Genomic DNA, 19,719 nt, shown 5'->3' on the forward strand with positions numbered 1-19,719 from the left:
ATTAATTAACCCATGACCTGATTGGACAAAATTCTGCATAGGCTGTGCTATGCAAGAGGTCAGACTAGATGATCATAGAGGTGCCTTCTTGCCATAACATCTATGTAGGGAAAAAAATAAATTAGGCTCTATGGCCCCACTTGTCTTTAACCACATTGGATCTCCTTCTGTCCCTTTCCTCTGCTTTATTATAGTCTGCCTTTTGGAACTAAAAGCCTTAGAAGTTAAAATATTTCTATATTTGCTTGACTACCCATTCTGCAGTACACATTCATTCTAATGAGCAATCAGGCTGCACAAAGTCAGATTTCCACTTCTCGTAAATAGTCTAAATGAGAGCTAAAATAAAAGCTACCAAACGGTAAACTTTTGTAAATACTTTTGATCATTATTTACTGACCCTGTAAATCTTTCAAACATTGGACAGCTGGACTAACAGGACACAAAAATTATGCTCTTAGCACTATGAATCTCTCTCACAGTCTTTCAATGGCTATAATATAAATTTATTGTTGCTTTGGTTTCCTCACGTATATTGTGTAACACATTTCAATGGGCTGCTGTGCACTTCTGGAGACAGCACATTCTGTGCGTGCCTATTTTTTGTAACAGCAAGTCCCATCTGTGTTAATATATTGTGTTATATTATATGTAACCACTGACCATAACTCAGATAGAACATAACACATTTTCATTTTGTTGCTCCATTATTTTTGCAGTAAGTCAATACAATATGAGGTGAAGCGTGCCTTGCTCAGCACTTATTGATCTGTTTATTTGCTCATTGTTTACATCAAAACATCACTTGTCAGTTCTGGTTTTATTATGATTATCTTATCATACAGGAAATGACAGATTCACAGACTAAACGCTAGTCAATTTCCAAGGTCGGCTGATACTGAGAACCAGGTAGACACACTTTCGTCAATATAGATAGACATGTCTCGCAAACATCTTGGCCCTGATTCTCATGTACACCAAGGCGCTTTTATTTCCTTCTGGCATGTCAATGTAACGTCACCCATTTTAAGGACCTATTGCCAGGGCGCTGTCAAGGTGCTTTAATATAAATGAGAATCTGCCCCCTTATGTTTCTTGCTAAAAGTTCCAGTTAAAATGCCCTACTGCTGTGCATATTGCAAAAAAGAAATAATACAGCAGCTCTAGATTCAATCCCCATTAGCAATGAATGCTCAACAGTCAAGCAAAACATGTGAGCTTGTCTATCTGACTCCGAACTAAACTTCATTTCCTCATTCAAAATCCTACTCTGGTGGGCAAAAACATCCCCCTGTTGCTATCCTTCATAATGTTCATCTTCCCCTTAGTTTACAATGTTACTGTATTTTTTCATACATAGCCACAGAAACAAAAGCAATATGCAATTGGAAGAGGATCCATTTATTTCTAATGAGATAACACTCCCATTTGCAGCCCTAGTGTCTCATGAGATCTTGGATTTTAACTTGTGGCTGGTCCAGGATTGAGTTTTGTAAATCTTGGGCCACTACAACTTTGGAGTTAGCTGAAGAGTTCCAAATTTGGAAGGAAAAAAGGAAACGTGCTTCTGGCTGGTTCTCTTGTTTGGAAATGTTGGCTATTTGAGGCTGATCAGATGTTTGGAGTAGAAGTAGCCTCTGCAGAAATTAGTGGACAGAGTACAGCTGAAGATGGTCAAAGTCGCAATGATTGCAGCCATGGTGCTGGCTTAACCAGCTAACAGAGAAGTCCTTCACACAGGCAATGCCAAAGGGTTCAAAGCCGCTTACTCCGTCCACCAGCTGGTGAATAGTGCATGGTTGGGGAAAACTTGGGATGAAAAAGTCCATGTGCCAAATTCTGGCTTCACTCATGTCAATGAGAGCCAGAATTTCACCCTGTATGTCTGATTATGAAACAGAACTGGGTTGCATAATGGCACCTCAGGCATTTCTTTCAGGATGCTTGAGATGTAATTTTTCATTCCATCAATCAAAATGGTGGTGTTTTTTATAGCTCAAAATGTTTAGAATCATAGAATATTAGAGTTGGAAGGGACCTCAGGAGGTCATCTAGTCCAGGGGTGGCCAACCAGTCAGAGAAAAAGAGCCAAAAATAGCTGTTGATAATGCTAAGAGCCACATTTTCCTTACCCTCCAGACAATTGCAATTGATCGGTCAATTTCGGGGGCAGCTTGTCAATTTCACTTTCCCCTCCACTCTTACCCTCTGCAACAATTGCCATTGATCTGTCAATTTTGGGGGCAGCTTGTCAATTTCACTTTCCCCTCTGCAGCTGCTTGTCAATTTCAGAGCAAAGAACCACAAAGAGCCCATGCGGCTGGGTTGGCCACCCCTGATCTAGTCCAACCCCCTGCTCAAAGCAGGACTAACCTCAGCTAAATCATTCCAGCCAGGGCTTTGTCAGGCCACAGCTTAAAAACCTCTAAAGATGGAGATTCCACCACCTCCCTAGATAACCCATTCCAGTGCTTCACCATCCTCCTAGTGAAAAACTTTTCCTAATATCCAACCCAGACCTCCCCCACTGCAACTTGAGACCATTGCTCCTTGTTCTGTCATCTACTACCATTGAGAACAGCCTAGCTCCATCCTCCCTGGAACCCCCTTTCAGGTAGTTAAAGGCTACTATCAAATCCCCCTCATTCTTCTCTTTTGCAGACTAAACAAGCCTTGTTCCCTCAGTCTCTCCTCATAAGTCTTGTGCTCCAGCCCCCTAATCATTTTTGTTGCCCTCCACTGGACTCTCTCAAACTTGTCCACATCTTTTTTGTAGTGGGGGGCCCAAAACTGGACACAATACTCCAAATGCGGGCTCACCAATGCCGAATAGTGGGGAATAATTACTTCCCTCGATCTGCTGGCAATGCTCCTACTACTGCAGCCCAATAGGCTATTAGCCTTCTTGGCAACCAGGGTGCACTGTTGACTCATATCCAGCTTCTTATCCGCTGTAACCCCCAGGTTCTTTTCTGCAGAACTGCTGTCTAGCCAGTCAATCCCCAATCTGTAGCTCGGCATGGGATTCTTCTGTCCTAAGTGTAGGACTCTACACTTGTCCTTTGTTCAAGATGTGCCACTCTACCCAGTAGAATTTGCTCTGTGTTTAAAACAGTCGATTAGAAAAAGCGTTCAGCGTGATGAACAGTATTCAAAGCGAAGAGAAACACTGAAGGAATTTAGACACCATCTTTGGCTCACAGAGAATGTGAACACTTGTTCAGGATTCCATGCCAGACTCATGCTCACAGGAAGAAACTGCAAATGATCTCTCTCTCTGAGAAAAAAGCACTTGTTGCTTTTGAACCAGGGACGTTTCCTTTTGTTGGAGTATTTTGTGACCCTAGAGAGTGTTGCCACAAAACTGTCCCGGCTTCTGATTTTTGAAAATATGCTTACCTTACGTGGGACTTCCATAGCACATAGACCTGGTGTTGGGCATCTGCACTGGAGTGAATTTCATCTATTGTGAAATTCACTCCAAGGAATTTCCACTACACACCAGAATATTTTAACCTAGTTTGATGCTGAAGACATTTTGCCAGCAGCTCGTTAATGTAGCACGTCAATATCATTTAGCGTATGACCAAATGTCAGTGATAATGTCACGTCTTGTGAAGTGTCTCCATATTCTATTAGCACAGATATCGTTTCATGTTTATCTATTTCCCCCTGACCTATACATTTATCCCCTAACAAGTGACCTATAACAGCACTCCCTCTTCAATGCTTCCAAATGAAACCCTCTCCCAGACATCCAAAGCACTGCTCTTCAGTTGCTAAAGAGCTTTGAAAAATGCATTTGGAAAGGCAGATATGCTCCTTCAGAGCATGCAGCAGGGCAGCACATGAATAAATGAATGTGATCAGTAAGCCCCTGCTGAAAGGATCAATCACTTTGACTTCGGAATGATGAGTCAATGAGAGAAAGAATCAGACAGCTGATGCATCCATGCTCTTTGGAGTTTGACTGAGAGGATGTGGGTGAGAGAAACAATCGTGGGGTCAGGTCAATTTGCCCTATAAATATGGCTGAGAAAGATCAAGCCTAATGGGATTTCTGATCAAATGAAATCATCCCACCAGCCCACCCTATGGAATGGAAAGCTGTGAATGGTACACCCATCCCTTTCCTATTGCAGCCTTATTGATATCATTGCATTAAAACAGCATAGGGTTAGAGTTTATGTCCCTAAATCATGTCATGCCGCAATAGGCCACAAATGCTTTTAATTGGAGATGTCATCTAACAAGACCCTAAGCAAAGAAAAGGCTACAGGACAGATTTTCAAAAGTGCTCGGCTCCTGTTTACGACCCTAGATGAAGTGGCCAGATTTTTAAAAGGACTCAGGACCCAATAGCTACCACTGAGACCAATGGCATTTCAGAAAAGCATTTCTGAAATTCCCAACCAGTGAGAGCGGCTGAGTGCGAAGACCTTTAGAATAACTGGCCCCGTGTTATCTAGATGTAGGAAATCAGACTCAATTCATTTTCAATTCAAGACATTTTTAACTGTAAAACAAATGACTTCTCTTTAGTCTTCAGAGCAGGTTGCTGCTGGCACAAATCTTGAATTGTTCAAGAGCAGAGCTAAGGGGAGTGGGTATCACATGTTACTAGAACCACTGGAAAAATCATTCCAGGATTTTTAAGATTTTTAATTACATTTTGCTTTAAGGATCTATTACAATAAATAAATAAAAAGCTATTTCATTTCCAGTGTGAAGGCACAGCCATCACCGTGCAAAATGATGCATGTATCTCTGTTCTGTTGACCTTGCAGAAAATTGTCTCAAGCCATCTAATCTCAGGAACAAAGGTGTTAATTCTACCACTCAGCATTCCATCCATTTCAGTTAACCTCAATGAGCTGTTAATTCAAAACCTAGCCGAAACTGTTTAAATAACAATATCAACCTCAGGCAAATCTAAGAAACAAGTCAATGAACCTGTCTAGATTAAAAATAGGGGTCGAGGTTAGGTCAGGGTTAGCTCACAGATGTTGGTATAAACCTGACATAATAGTTACCTTTTCTCAAGTCTAGACAGAGATTAGCACTTTTTACCTCACTGTAGTTGGTCATGAGGTGTTAGCAGCTAACCCCGATTTAATCTCTCTCACTTTAGATGATGTTTTCAATGGTTCATTTTAGTTTGGAATCTAAATTTACTGCAGTTTCCCACCCTCTCCAAAATACTCTAAAGAAAAAATAAAATAATTGCGAGAGAGAACAGCGATGTGCGTAAGCGCTGAAGCTGTGAGTTATGCAATTTATCCAAATGAGTGCCAATAAAGCTCTAATACTATAGCATTGTATATATGCAAATGTCAGAGTAAACATATTTTAGGCATTTTTTTTAAAAAAGTGTATTGGGACTACGTTTGGGACTTAACCTATGAAGCCAGGTGTCTTAGTGACCATGAATCCAACTACAGGGGGCACAAAGGGAGCCATGAAAAACACTTTTTAAAAAAAAACTTGTAAAAACTATTTTACTTCCCCCCCTCCACACACACACACACAAAGAAGCAGCCTTTTGAACTGTTGTGCCAAGGGAAGCTTTCCCCATCCCAGTAATATAATGCTCTCATGTGGACTGAAATAGAAGGAAACATTTCACATGCCGGTTGGTGCTTTATTATTATTAATTTTTATTATTTTACTGGCAGCTGTTGGAAGCCACTCAGGAATTTGGAATAAGAAAGTAAGACCCAGAAGAGATGGATTAGTGAGCAGATGTCATGTGAAGTGATCAAAGGTACATGATAAATTGATCACATGGCACTGCAATATATCACCTGGTTATGACACCCACATAGGTGGTGTATATTTCCCCCAAAGTGTCAAACACCTAGCAGCTCCCACTGAAGTCAATGGACACTCAATATGCTCAAAAATCAGGCTTATTGCAGGCTCAGGAATTTTTCAACTAATTGTTTTTTCTTTAAAAATGTTGCTGCGTTGAAATCAAAACTGTTTGCCAGATCTGATGACTTACTCAACTCAAAAAAAGTTGGAAAAAACTTCTGGAATTGTGGAAATTAAACATTTTGACATTTTCAAAATGAAAAACATTGAATTTCCAATTTGAAGTGACTTTTCATTTTGAAATTTAAAATAATTAGCCTAAAATGTTTTTTTTAAAAAGGGGGTCAAAATGAAGGTCCCTAAATTTAGGGTCTCTAAATTAAATATTTAGATTGACACAAACCAGAATTCATTTGGATTTTTTTTTCTTTTGGTTCATGCATGTTTTCAAGATTTTGACTTTTCACCCCAATCCAAGATGCAGAAAAAAATTAGAACTCCCAAAAATATTCAAGGGATGGGAAATCATTCCCTGCCCAGCTTTAATCAGACATTTTAAGAAGGTGCCTAGATAGGATTTAGAAGCCTAAATTGAGCAACCTACTTTTGAAAATCTTGGCCAAAAATTACTGTCAAATGAACCAAGTGAAAAAACTGAGAAAATAAAGAAAAGTGTTTTCTCTAATTTCTTTCAATTTTAGTATTTCGGGTGTTACCTGTCACCATAGTAGGTCTGAGATTTTCAGAGAGAAATGTGATTTTAAAGTTAATGTCTCTTTTAATGAAGATGTTTGTCTGTTCAATATCTATTTGAATTGAGTGCCTAACTCCTTTAGGCTCCTTTGAGAAGCCCAACAACATTACGAATCCAGAACTGCCAACACTTCTTTTTCTCCCATCCCTGAAATCACAGTAGCTTTTGCTCATATGTTCTGTGTCCCGAGCACATTGGCAATGCACATAATTGAAGAAAGGGGGACTGCAAAGCTCATTTTGCTTCTTTTTTCATCATGCAAGGGCTTTTGTGAAGAAAAATTTATTCCCATCATTATCCTCCTTTTCATTTCTAAGATTTACTGACATTTACTTTGGAATCGAGCAATCATTTTCTCTCAGCGAGCAATTTAATTACAGCCAGGGCATGTTCCAAATTGGAGTCCTGCAAGATTTGAGATTCTGACGCCTGGAGTCATTTCTCAGTTATCGGCTCCAGTTCAGAGGGCTCAGTGTGCGCTTGATAAAAATGCTCCTAGGTTCAAATCTTCCGTCTTCTCATAACGAACTCAAAAAGCTTCCAGGAAAGAATGGCTGGAATCTACCTCAGCATTTGTATAGCAACAGCCAGCAGACCCTTAGCTAGAACTAGAGCCCCGGGAAATTATTTTAATTTTTTATATATTTTCATTATATTTTTTTGGAAATATCTTATTTCATTTTATCCATCAAAAAATGTTGGTTTATTTCTTTTTTTTTTTTAAATTACAGGGACATTAATAAAACACCTCAAACAACCATAGATACATAAAAATAATGTATAAATCCTAATTTATCTATACTACCTCGCTTTATGAAGCATTAGTCCATGGGATTGAAAGACTTTAGGAATTAAAAGCAAGCATAGAACAGCACCCCTTAAATATTCCTTCGCCCCTACCAAGCCCTAGACTCCCTTAGTCCCAGGGAATGGTCCCCATCCTTCTTTATATATTCCCCCTGCCCCACTGACTAACACCCCCCACTAGCCTCCCTCTGGCTGCAGGGGTCCAGTCCTGCCCCTGGGGTGGGAGATCCTGGGGGCAAGGTCTGGTCCTGCCTCCAGGTGTGTGAGGGCCTTCCCCACACTCACCCCACACCGTAGGGCTGAGCTCGGCTCCCCACACCAGGCATTCCACCCAGCACATAGGCTGCTCAGGTTTGACCCAGCTGCCCCTCCATCATGACAGAGTCAAATATGAGCAGCAACCCTCTGCCTCAAGCCACCACTCACATTTGGCCTGGCTGCCTCCCTCCCCCCCCCCATCATCATGACAGACGGGCCAAACCTGAGCGGCTCTGCAATCCCGTGTGCCAGCTCAAATCATCTGGAGCAGGCATCCCCTCTCCGCAACTGCTCCTTTCAATCCGACATAACCCCTGTTCTTCCATCCGATGCCTCGCCTTCCCGTGCTCCTGCCCCTCAGCTTCCCTCCAGCTTCCTGGAAAAGCAGCCCCATTTTCTAGTGTGCACACGGTCACGCCGCTCCCTGTGGTATTCTCCTCTCTCAGACCCTCCGCAAACTGGCACCCTCAGACGCAATTCTGCCCCAAAGACCACCCACCTCTGTCCAGTGCTCTCAACAAACACATCCGCAGCGCTCAGCCCTTCACTGCCTGCCTTTAAGAGAAGGCTAGAGATGTGGCCACCTTTAGAGTTGTTGGCTCCCCCAGGACAGTTAGACCTGACCGCCAAAGGACCGCTATTAAAATCCCATTTAAAAATGAGGAACTGAAGAATAGTGGGATCGTGCAATTTGCCACGGGTCACTCAGGGAGGCTATGCCAGCAGCAAGAACTGAGCCAACATCTCCTGGGTCCCCGAACAGCACCATAGAACCACAAGACCAGCCATTCGCTCTTCAGTAGCCCTACCCAACCTCACATCCCACGGGTCCTTTCCCAGCCCACCCTTGTCATCACCACCTGCACTGCTCCATGCAGCGTGAAAACACTGGGCCAGGCAGTTGAAAGCTGCGGTAACTACTGGACCCTATAACTTTGTCGACAATGGCCATGGGTTATCATCAGCAGCATTATTTATTTGCATTGCAGTAGTGCCCAGAAGCATGGACCGGACCCCATGGTGTTTGGTGCTGTACAAAATCAGAACGTAAAGATGCCCCAAAGAGCTTACAATCCATTCCAGGAGTGAGGGTCCTTCACCTATTGGGCCTTTAGAAGCATTTGGGGTTAGTTCAGCGCAAGACCTAGGAGGAAGCTGCACTTTCCCCCAGCCAAACCACTTTGTCCATCCTTATTCCACGTAGGAAAGGGGGAGGAGAGGCATAGCCACCCCTGTAAAACCTGCCCTGGGACCTCAGCCAGGACCATTAATGTGGAAAAGTCTATGGAACTGCAGAGGATCATTAACCTGTGGGAAGAATGTCTATGCCAATGAGATTATTCCTTAACTACGCGACTGTTACCTACAATGGGTGATGCAGGCCAGATGTAACGTGTCGTTTCCCATCAGAGTCAATGAGGACAGTGTAAAGCACAGTGATTTGCTAACTCCTTGGTGCACAGGTGGTCTTATGAAGAAAGATAAGGAAATTTCATAGACTGCCTTCTGAAAATTATGCAGTACATACATTTTTTCCCACTGAACATAAAAGATGACAAATCTTGGGGTAATGAAGTGGAACTCCATGTTATTTCAGCATGGATCATCATTATCACACTGGCACCAGGAAGCAAACTACACTGTGCATGGAATTTCTTATCAGCCTAAAGCAGGAGATCATAACGATGAGGAATTAGTCAGAGGTTTAGAGTTGGGTGATTAGGGTTGTCTTGTTCTTGTAAGAGGCCATGACACACTTCTCCCACTCCCATGCAAATTAAATGCTTCCTCTGTCACACAGCTCAGAGGGGATGGCACTCTGACCTCTTAGAGCTGGGGATGCCCAAGTAATTAATGCTATGTCACTGCAATGCAGGTGGACTAAAGAGGTGAAAACTATCTTGTCTCAACAAGGGCCAGGGAATTGCACAGCATCCACAGCCCCCTATACACTTAAGCCCTACAGGGAGATTTTTTTTTCCAGTGCCTAAGGGATTTAGGAGCATCAACGCCTTTTGGAAGGAGTGGAGTGCCTACCTTTTGAAAATCACACCCTGTGTTGAGGTCATCATCATCTTCTGTATCACAATAATGCCTTAGAGAACTGGAGCCCATTGTGGCAGGGGTTGTACGTACACGTATTAAGAAGGAATCCCTGTTGCAAAAAAGGTCTCCATCTAACTAGCCCAAAGAAGTATTATTGTCCACACTTTAAAATTGGGAACTGAAGTGCAGAAGAATTAATTTATTTATCCAAGGTCGCACCAGAAGTCTGTGGCAGAGCTGGGACTTGAAGGCAGATCTTTTGAATGACGTCCTAGCATCTTAACCACAAGACCAGCCACACTCACATTCCATGAGCCCTTCCCAGACAACCCCAGGCCCACCCTAGTTCACCCTCCACTTTGGTCTCTGTGTGCAAAAGCAATGCTGCCTGCAAACCCAGGGGTCAAACAGGCACTATTGGGTGGGTCTTCCACATGCAGTCCCTGTATGCAGCACCCCTGCAAAGCCTTGCCTTGCGTTGGCTCATTAACCATTAGTCAAAGCATGGGTTCATTGTCTGATACCCATTTACATTAAATGCAGTCTCTTCCTGTTACACAGATAGATCCCAGTCATTCTGCTGCCAGCTCCAGGCAGGGAAAGGGATACACCCCTGCAAAGCCAGGTGCAGGATGAGGGGCCATCACAGTCCTTTCTATAGATGACGTCGTAATGAGTCATTTGCCGCCAACTCTTGCGCACAGCTGCTCCATTTTCGAGCGGCCAGCTCTGCAACACCTCAGCAGCACTTCATTTCCAACAAGCAGAGGTAGGCCCTTTCCGTGCAGTGTAGCTGAAGGCAGAGAAATCTCTCTTTAAGGAGCATGCAGACAGAACACAAACGATCACATCCCTTGACTGTAATGGGTGTTTGTGATGCACTGTTCCTCAAAGTAGCACCCTGTAACCCCCATATTCATCATTTGTATATGGTTGTGATATGCCATACAAATCACGCTTCGTAAAGTACTATCTGAAAGGGCATGATCGGCTGAAACTCATTGTTCTTTCAAAATATGTTTATCATTATTGTGTATAAAGTTATGAGATTTTGCTATGTGGTTGTTATTGAAATATGTTGAGAGTCTGGGATGTGCTCACAGCTAGCTTTCCTGGTGACCCACACCCAAATGGGCATTAAGCGACCACTACCAGCCATTGAGCAGGAGGCGAATTGTAAACAAGAGATTTACAATTCAATAAGAGACAGCACCACACACTGAGCATTGCTCAACTCTGAGACTCAGCAAGGCCCACCAGGACATGCCTGAGCCAGTATCTTTCCTGGGACATGAATTGAGAGTGTAAAATAAGGAACAATTGCATAGTGAGTCCATCTCTCTCCTCCCCTACTTATGCTGAAGGCAACAAGAATGCTGGGAAGACAAAGACTTTGAACTGAGGAGACTGGTCTCAGTCTGAGAAGGAAATTCAGCCTGTGTATTAAGAACTGTAACCTAACTGCAATATCCGGGGATAGGGGAGGGGAGAAAAGTGATTTGATTCAAATCTTACTTAGTCTGAAAGTTTAGGATTCAGAATGTGTGTTTACTTTTTATTTTCTTAGGTAATTATCTTAGATTTTAAGTGGTAGGTATAAAGGTCAATCTTTCTGTAGTTAACTTATTTTAATGTTTTATCCTTACCAGATATCTTGTCTGAAGTGCTTGGGGAATCTGCTCAGATTACAAAGGTTGGTGCATGTCCACTATCCTTTGATGAAGTGGCAAACTAATTAATGAGCTTGCATTGTTCAAGAGAAGATCTTGGGTAGTGTTAAACCGTACATTTCTGGAGTGCAAAGCTGGGGGGATTTGTTGGTGTTTCCCTGTGTATGGTTCATGAGTGGCTTAGAGAGCATTCACGCAACTTAACTGGATGTGTACCTGCCTGTTGTTGGCTGAGTGATAACAGCACCCGCAGGGGTTTGCTGCTTATCACTAGCACAGCATTGTGAGGGACAGTCCAGGCTGGAGAGGTAAGGGGCCACAGCAGTTCCAGTTCCAGGTTGTTCCCCAGGGATCCTGTCACAGTGTTTGATCAGCCCCTTTCTGAGGTGGAAAGAAAAGGGCATGAAGCATTAGAAAGTGAGATGATAACTAGGCACCCCTTTCTGTTGCACAGGGGGCCTTTGTAAGACTTAGTCATGTTAAACAAAACACTCCTTGTTAGCTTACCTTGAGTCCCTGACCCTTGCCTTGGTTAAGCCCCACAGTACAACTCTGAAGAGTTCATCCCAGTTATTGGTTGCTCTGAGTGTACAACGTCCATCTGAGTGTACGACGCCAACCTAATCTGTTCACTGGGAAAACCCACACCCAGCCAAACCTATTTGTCTGATCATCAGTCCAGCCTGCCTAGACATAGGAACTAGGGTCTTTTCTTCTCTCTCTTTCCAGCTCCTTTCTGCAGTACAATGACCACAGCAGACCTACACGCATTCCTGAAGGATCCATCAGAAGGTGGGCCACGACATATAGATAAGATGTTGGGGAGACTCCATGCATGTGAAAGTATAGAGATACTTTATGTGGAATTTCACAATTTGTTTTGCTACTTCAAATGTGGGGCAAAGAATCAGGCTTAGACTAAGTCACTTATGAGTTAAAGATTCTACAGCACCAGCACCCAGGAACTCAACCTTCTTAGATGAATACAGATCTAAATTATTACTAGTAACATGCTTATAAAGAGGAACTGAATAGCATTTCCATGCTCTGTGTGGTTTGCATTACCGGTGATTTTTATATAATCCAATACATTACAGCCAAATCTGATGAGGAAACAGCTCACTAAAATCCCCAAAGGGTCATTTGCATGTGTTTCTCTGATTTATCTGCATCTGATTTCCACATGCTGGCTTTCATATGCCACAATCCAACCAACATTCAGGTCCCAGTCATGATACCACTTTGTCAGCAGTGCTGCTAATTAAGACAAAGAGAACATTGCTCTTGACATCAGGGTTGTTCCTATTCCCTATTTTTTCGGCTCTTAACGCCTGATCCTGCATTTGCAATAAAACTCCCATTGACTTCAATGGCTGCAGAACCGGCATGAAACTGCTCTGAAGTTTCCAATTTGTAGCTTGAAATGTAAAGCATTTGCTCACATGAAATATACCCAAGAATACTACACCTGAGATATTTAGATTTTTTTTTTAGTTACGACAATCTATTGACTAACTGTAGTTACTACATTTTGGGGAGGACGTTTTTATTCGAGAGAAACAGAACTGTTGAAAGAACAAATTATTTTCATATGTAAGTATTAAAAGAGAGGGTGACATACAACAGGTAAGGGAAATACAGCAGAGTTGTGACACTGTGGGTTATCAGCTACATCAGTTATTATTTGAACTAAGGTAGGGTCTAAGAGTCAGAATTTTAAAGGGATTTAGGCACCTAAACCTACCAGGTAGATGCCACTGATATTTTCAAACCCGTAGCTCAGGCAGCACCTAACCTCCGCAGGCGCCTATGTTTCTGAGGTGCCTCTCTCCCCCCATGCCCTGTCTAGTGGTCTAGGCACCGAACTCAGGCTCTGCACATCTCAGTGTGTTTCTGTGATCGTCTAGACACCTAAAAGTGAGGCTCCATGATGCTGAGAGTCACATTCCTAATTCTCTTTTTGAATCTAGCCCTAGATGCCAAACTCCCATTGAATTCAAAGGGAATTAGGCACCTAAATCTCTCTAAGGATCTGGGCAACAGTCACTCTCTCTCTGCCTCTCTTTACCATCTGTACAATGGGGATAAAAGCACTTCCCTACCTCACAGGCTAAACACATTAGAGATTATCAGATGCTCGTATACACTGATAACGGGAGCCATATAAGTACAAAGGGACTTGTCTACACAACCAGTTAGTTCGTGGCAAACTGGGGTGTGAATCGACCCCAGACTAGCCTGCTGTGAACTAATTGTCCCCGTGGACTCTACTGATGAGCATTAACAGTTCGTTAGAGCTCTTTGAAACAGGACTAGATCATGGCACACTAACAAACACGGACAGTTGGTCTATGGCAGGCCAATGCAGGGTAGATTCACATCCCACCTTGCCACGAACTAGTTGGTTGCACAGATGAGCCCTCAAATAGATTGAACAAACTCTATCTGTGTCATGTAGCCACAAGCAGGAAACCGAGTGGAATGCAGCAGCTGTGGAACAGGGCACAGCAATACTACACGGCAGTTTAGTAGAGGAGGCAAAGAAGGCCGCCTTGTCTAATTGAGACAACGCAGTGAATTGAAGTAGGCAGATGAGGTAGCCATTAGAACTGGAATTTGGCCAGGACACTGGGAGCCAATACCTTTATAGCAAATGCCATGGGAGGCCTCATCATCACAATTGCTTCCAAAGGCAGCCTATTAGAGGGGAAAGAAAACCTCGCTGGCAGAATTTCCACAGGCTAGGGATGAAATAAAGCATAGCTTTCAAAATGGCACAAGGTCTTCGCTGCCGAGTACGCAGAGTCAAAAAACCAAGATAGTGCACTTCCTCCAAAGGCAGCCAGCTCCGGTCATCATCCTGGCAGCGGCTGAGCCTGAATGTGCTGACAATCAGGTAGCTGGCCTACTGCTTGCTGTGTGAGCTAGGTGCATGACTGCCACATGGTCCCAAAACCCTGATTAAATGAAACTATCTGATGAATACTATCAGCTAATCGCCCAGCAAGTTTCTCCACCGTGCAACATGGAAGGCCAAAAGGGAGCAAAGTTTGAAGTGCAACCACTGTACATCCGAAGTTGTTGTCCCATTCCAGAGCTACTAGTGAGCGTTTGTTAGCCTGGTCTAGTGGGAGCCAGGAGATGTGGCTTCCACCACTAGTTCTGCTACAGACTTCCTTGGAGACCTTAGCCAAAACACTTAATTTCATCCGTACAGCGAAGATACTTCTCACCCTCACAAGTGTGCTGTGAAGACAAATCCATGAGTGACTGCAAGGCCCTCAGATACCACAATAATGGCAACCATCTAGTTGATAGGTAAAATATGGCTGAGTTTTCATTTAGTCACCCAAGAAAAAACACTCATTCAGTTTGTTCCCCCACTGTCCCCCTCCACATATGCTGGGCTTGTTTTTGTCATTAAGTTTTCAGTATCCCTAATAAGATATTAATGAGATGCTAATTCCACATGCAAATTACAGGAAACTGGCACAGAAGGGTTGTTATATTTAGAGTCAGCCATAATTTTAATAGCTGTCTTTACCCATCATGTGCCTTGTGTCAACTGCTTCTTTCCTTGTGCTAGCTGCCTGGCTTTTCAAAAGTGCTGTAAGTGACTTTGAAGCTAATGGAAAATGGCAAAAATCTTGACTGAGATCAACATTTTCAAAAACTGGCTCCTAAAGGTAACGTTTTCAGAAGCATCTGATTAACTCCCATTTTCATAAGCGAAATCAATAATCAATGGGAACCAGTAATCACTGGGAATTAGGCACCTAAATACCTTTAAAAATCTGGCTCTTGGGTAGCTAGGTCTCACTGGAAGTCAATGGGATTTAGGCTCCACATAGGGCTAAATTTTCAAAAGCACTTAAGTCTGTAATTAAGCACCTGGAAAAAAACTCTGATTTTCACAAGTGCTGGACACGCAGCAGCTGCCTCTGACTTCATGGAGAACTCAGCACTTCTGAAAATCAGGCTACTTATTTAGGAGCCTAAATAAGGATTTAAGAGCCAAGTTTTCAAAAGCGCGCTGCTCCCAGTTGGGTCACCAAATGAAGTGGCCAGATTTTGAGAGCAATGATTGTTGCTGGGGGCAGAGCCCTTTTGAAAAATCCAGTCAACTTATTTAGGTGCCTATATGGAAACTGGGTTCTTTTGAAAATCTGGCCCCGATTGTGAGTTCTGAGCCCTTCAGAAAAATCAGGCATTGGAAGATTAACTCTAGGCTCCTACTTTTGAAAAATCTTGGCCCAAAAACCTGTGCCTATGAACTGTAACCTGGTGCGAGGAAAAAAACTTGCAGAGCAATCAGCTATCAGTAAGCTATTTTGTGGTCTAGCAGCTCGCACACTGGAGTGGGATTCAGGAGTCCTGGGTTCTGGTTTTGGCTCTGCTGCTGGGTGATGTTAGACAAGTCACATTCTCGCTCTGTGCCTCAGTTTCCCCTTCTGTAAAATGGGCATAATGATGCTGACCTCTTTTGTAAAATGCTTTGAGATGTACTGATGAAAAGCGCCATAGAAAAAAGCTAGGAATTATTACTGCAGACAGTTTTATAGAAATTAAGATTGAGTGGAGTGCAGCCTGTAGAAAATGAAATGTGCTATCCAGTGTGAAGGGGCTGGTTATGGTAGCACATCAGTGGAAGTAGTGATGTAGTGTCCTTTCATATTTGTTCGTTTGGTGGGGAAGGCTCAGGCACTGCCAAGGAGGCTTTGCAGAGCATTGTGTCCCACTGTTATTTTAAAGGGTACATTTTCCAAAGCACTTGCAAGAGAATTTACACAGACAAATCCCATTCAGAAGGTAACAGGATTATGCCCATGTCACTTCATGCACCGAGCCTCTGAAAATGTACTGCTTTGGACACTGTCAAGAGGAAATGGAACGTTTAGTCGGAGGAGGGGGGGAGAAGCACAAGCAGCGGATGCAGAATCTAATTTGCTGACACTTCCTGGTTTTTCTGTGTAACGAGGTGGACCCTGCTTTGTTACAGCTCTTATGCACGATTGCAACTACCTCCATTCACCATCACCACAGGAACTCACAGGGGGCCACACTTTGGCAAGGTATCCTGGCCAGGATCTGCAAATGTGGAAACCTGTCTCCCAGGTGCCTAAATATAAGTGAGACGACTGACTTTCAAAGGCGCTGAGCACCCTACTGTTCCCATTGACTTCAGTGAAAGAGGAGAGAAGACACTACAGCCGAGGAAGTTTGCATGGACACCAGACTTTCTCCAGAGACATCCAGCAACATGGGAGCAGGGCTGAAGAAAGTAGGTGTTGAAAGTAGATGTTGTAAACCTGGACTGGGAGAGGGGTTTTGCAGTGGAAAAGAATCAAGGGTGGAGGAGACAGGATAGAGGAAGGATTCAGCAAAGCAAATATGCTGGAATGCATGCACTTGGGCCAGATCCCCAGATGGTGTCAATCAAATTAGCCTTGTTGATTTAAGCTCTTTGGGGCAAGGACTATCTTTTTGTTCTATGTTTGTACAGCACCTAGTGCAATAGGGTCCTGCTCTGTGACTGGGGCTCTTAGGTGCTACTGCAACACAAACAACAATAATAATAGTCTTTATCCCTTGCCCCCTCAACTTTCATGGACCACAGCGAGTCAAATTAACACCAGATGAGGATCTGGCCCATATATATCGACCGATGGCTAACGTTAAAAAAATAACGAGACGAACAGATTCTGTAGATGCCCACACAGGATGTGCAATGTTATAAGCCATGATACTAGCAGTGGTGTAGGTGAGAAATATAACTGAGCACATTTTTCCTAGAAAGAAGTGATGAAATCCACCTGGGTCTGGGTTTTGAAAAAGGATCAGCATCCAGAAGCTCCCATTGAGAACATCACTGAGAACATGGGGAGCTGCTGGGTGGAGGCACCTAACTGGGAGAAGAGCTCTTTGGAAAATATGGCCCCAGATATTTCAAAGGTTTTCAATGTTGGGAACATTCCAAAAGAAGGAAAAGACCCAAGTCGAGCGGGACACAGACAAGGAGCTGGAAGAAATGTATCCATAAAAAATGACTATTTCCTCACCAAAGGAGCTTAGAGTAGAGCCTTTGGGTCAGATCCTTAGCTGGTGTCAATCAGTATGGCTCTGTCAATTTCAATGCTGCTACAATGATTTGCACTAGCTGATGAACTAGCTCCTTCTCATATTTTTACTTTAAATTGCGGTCTCTATGCTAAAACACCATTGAAATCCCTGCAGACTCTCCCCTCCCTCCCAATAGTTTCAGCTGGTTTTATTGCTCTCAGGCACCAGACAGTTTTGTTAATAATGGTAAATCCTTTTAGCCCCTGGTTAGCGCAGGTTGTGCTGTGATTGACAAGGTAATAAAAGTGTTAATGAGGGAGACTGGCACCACCAAAGATCAATAGTTGCCAATAAGAAAAACAATTCTGATACTTAATTTTGTAGAATTCCCCCAAAGCAGCTGAAAATACATCAGAATAGGTCTATTTTATTGTTTAATAGATATTCTCTCTTCGGTGTTCCCAGATAGATATCACATTAAATAGGGAGCTAAGCAGCAAAACTTGGACTAGGACCGTAACTTAGCCAAAGTTTGCAGGGAGGAGTGGGGGCTCTTAGGATGTGGAATTTGATCTGAGTCCACCTCTAAAATTCACACACACACACACACACACACTTACAGCTAGCTTTTCAGACAAGCTGATTGTCCAGAAGCAGACTCTATGTTTATGCCGCTACCCAGCCAGCAATCACATGGTTCCCAAAAGCTACGGTGATGCAATAAGATCACTAAAGAGTGGTACAGACTGAACATCCAACCAGACCCTCTAAAGGACCTAGCTAGAGATTGGTCTGGGTGGTGCTCAGTCTGCAAGGAGACGACATCCCTTTGGCATGTGCCTTGATGATGATGAGTCTCTGTTAGTGCATGCTGCACTTTTGTGCACTGTGACAGGGGTGCTGTGCTCACCACAGATATGGCGCCTCCTCCTGGCCATTCTGGGGATTAACTCACCAGGTCAATGCCCCTTCCTGCAGTTGCACGTGTCATTCTTTCTAGCCTGCAACCCCACTCTTGCTCCAGGAACTGCCACATCCTCTTCATGACTCAGCCCTCCAGCCAGGTCTCTCAGCGTTCCCCTCCTTCCGGGATATATCGAAGTCTTTCCTTCAGCAGACCTGGGCTGACTTCCCATTCACTGCCTCAGGTGCCACTCCTTCAGTGGCAGATAGGGGGATTCAGGCCCAGCCATTACTCCAGGTTCCAGTCCAGGGAATCCACCCAGCAGTTCTGGGCTCTACTCTCCCAGCCTTCCCTGGACTGCTTCCTACAACTCCTGGTTCCCCTCTTTGATCTGGGTGTACCAGCTCCAAACCCTCCTCGCTCTTCCCAGGGAGTAACTGCTGCCCCCATTCTGCTGCCAGTTTCCTGGCTTTATAGGCCCTGTCTCTTCCTTCCCAACTGAGCCTGCTTTCAAGCAATTGCTGCTCCCTGGCTCTTCCTGCAGGTGCAGCCTGTGGAGTTAATAGGCCTGCCTGGCCACCTTAACCCCTTCCCGCCCTGTGCGGGGTGAACACCTCATCCCATGCACAGACACGCATGCTTCTACACAGATTTTTTAAGGACCGATATAATAGAAATTACACACATGGCCCGTTGAGGCAAACAGGTTTAGGGCTAGATGGTGCTAAATGACACACCATGAGCAAAGGGTGTTGTGTAAGCTTCATTATCCCGGGAAGCCAAGTTCTGTGCACACAAAAGGAGCTTGGGCTGGGCCCCTGTTTAAAAGCAAGCCCTCAGTGAACTGAAGCTGTGTATTGAGTCTTCATGTAACATCCACTCAGAAATCTAACGCAGGCCAGATGTAAACAAAGACCCAATCAGGATAAAGCTATGCTGTCTGTGCAGTAGAACTTGAGTGAGCAGACCCTGGGTTTGTTAACATGAAGCTGGAGCATCTACACTCATTTGTAAACCCAGGTTAGGAATTGTTGAATCCTGGGTCCCAACCCTGGGGATCCAACGTCTACACTGCATTATGGGGGCCTGAGTACAGCCACCCAAATCCCAGACTTCCTAGAGCCCGCCCCAAATTCAGCCACTCTAGCCCTTTGTTCATGGTACAGGGCAGGAAAACTTGAATGTCCACCAAACTTGACTGACCAGAGGACAAAAAGTCAGCCTGTGGGATTGTGGGATACTTCTAGCAGGCTACCAGAGCACAAGTCCAGTGGGACTGTGTCTACACAGCAAAGCAACAAGGCTTGAACCCTGGGTTCTGGCTTGACTCAGGCTTGGAGCCTCCATGCCTGTGGGGTCATGGGACCTTGGGTCCAAACCCTGAGTTAGCACGATGTGTATGTTGA

Source organism: Emydura macquarii, unplaced genomic scaffold, assembly GCF_026122565.2.
Source record: "Emydura macquarii macquarii isolate MOO-44397 ecotype Brisbane River unplaced genomic scaffold, CSIRO-AGI_Emac_v2 contig_1790, whole genome shotgun sequence".
In the NCBI taxonomy this organism is placed as follows: domain Eukaryota; kingdom Metazoa; phylum Chordata; order Testudines; family Chelidae; genus Emydura; species Emydura macquarii.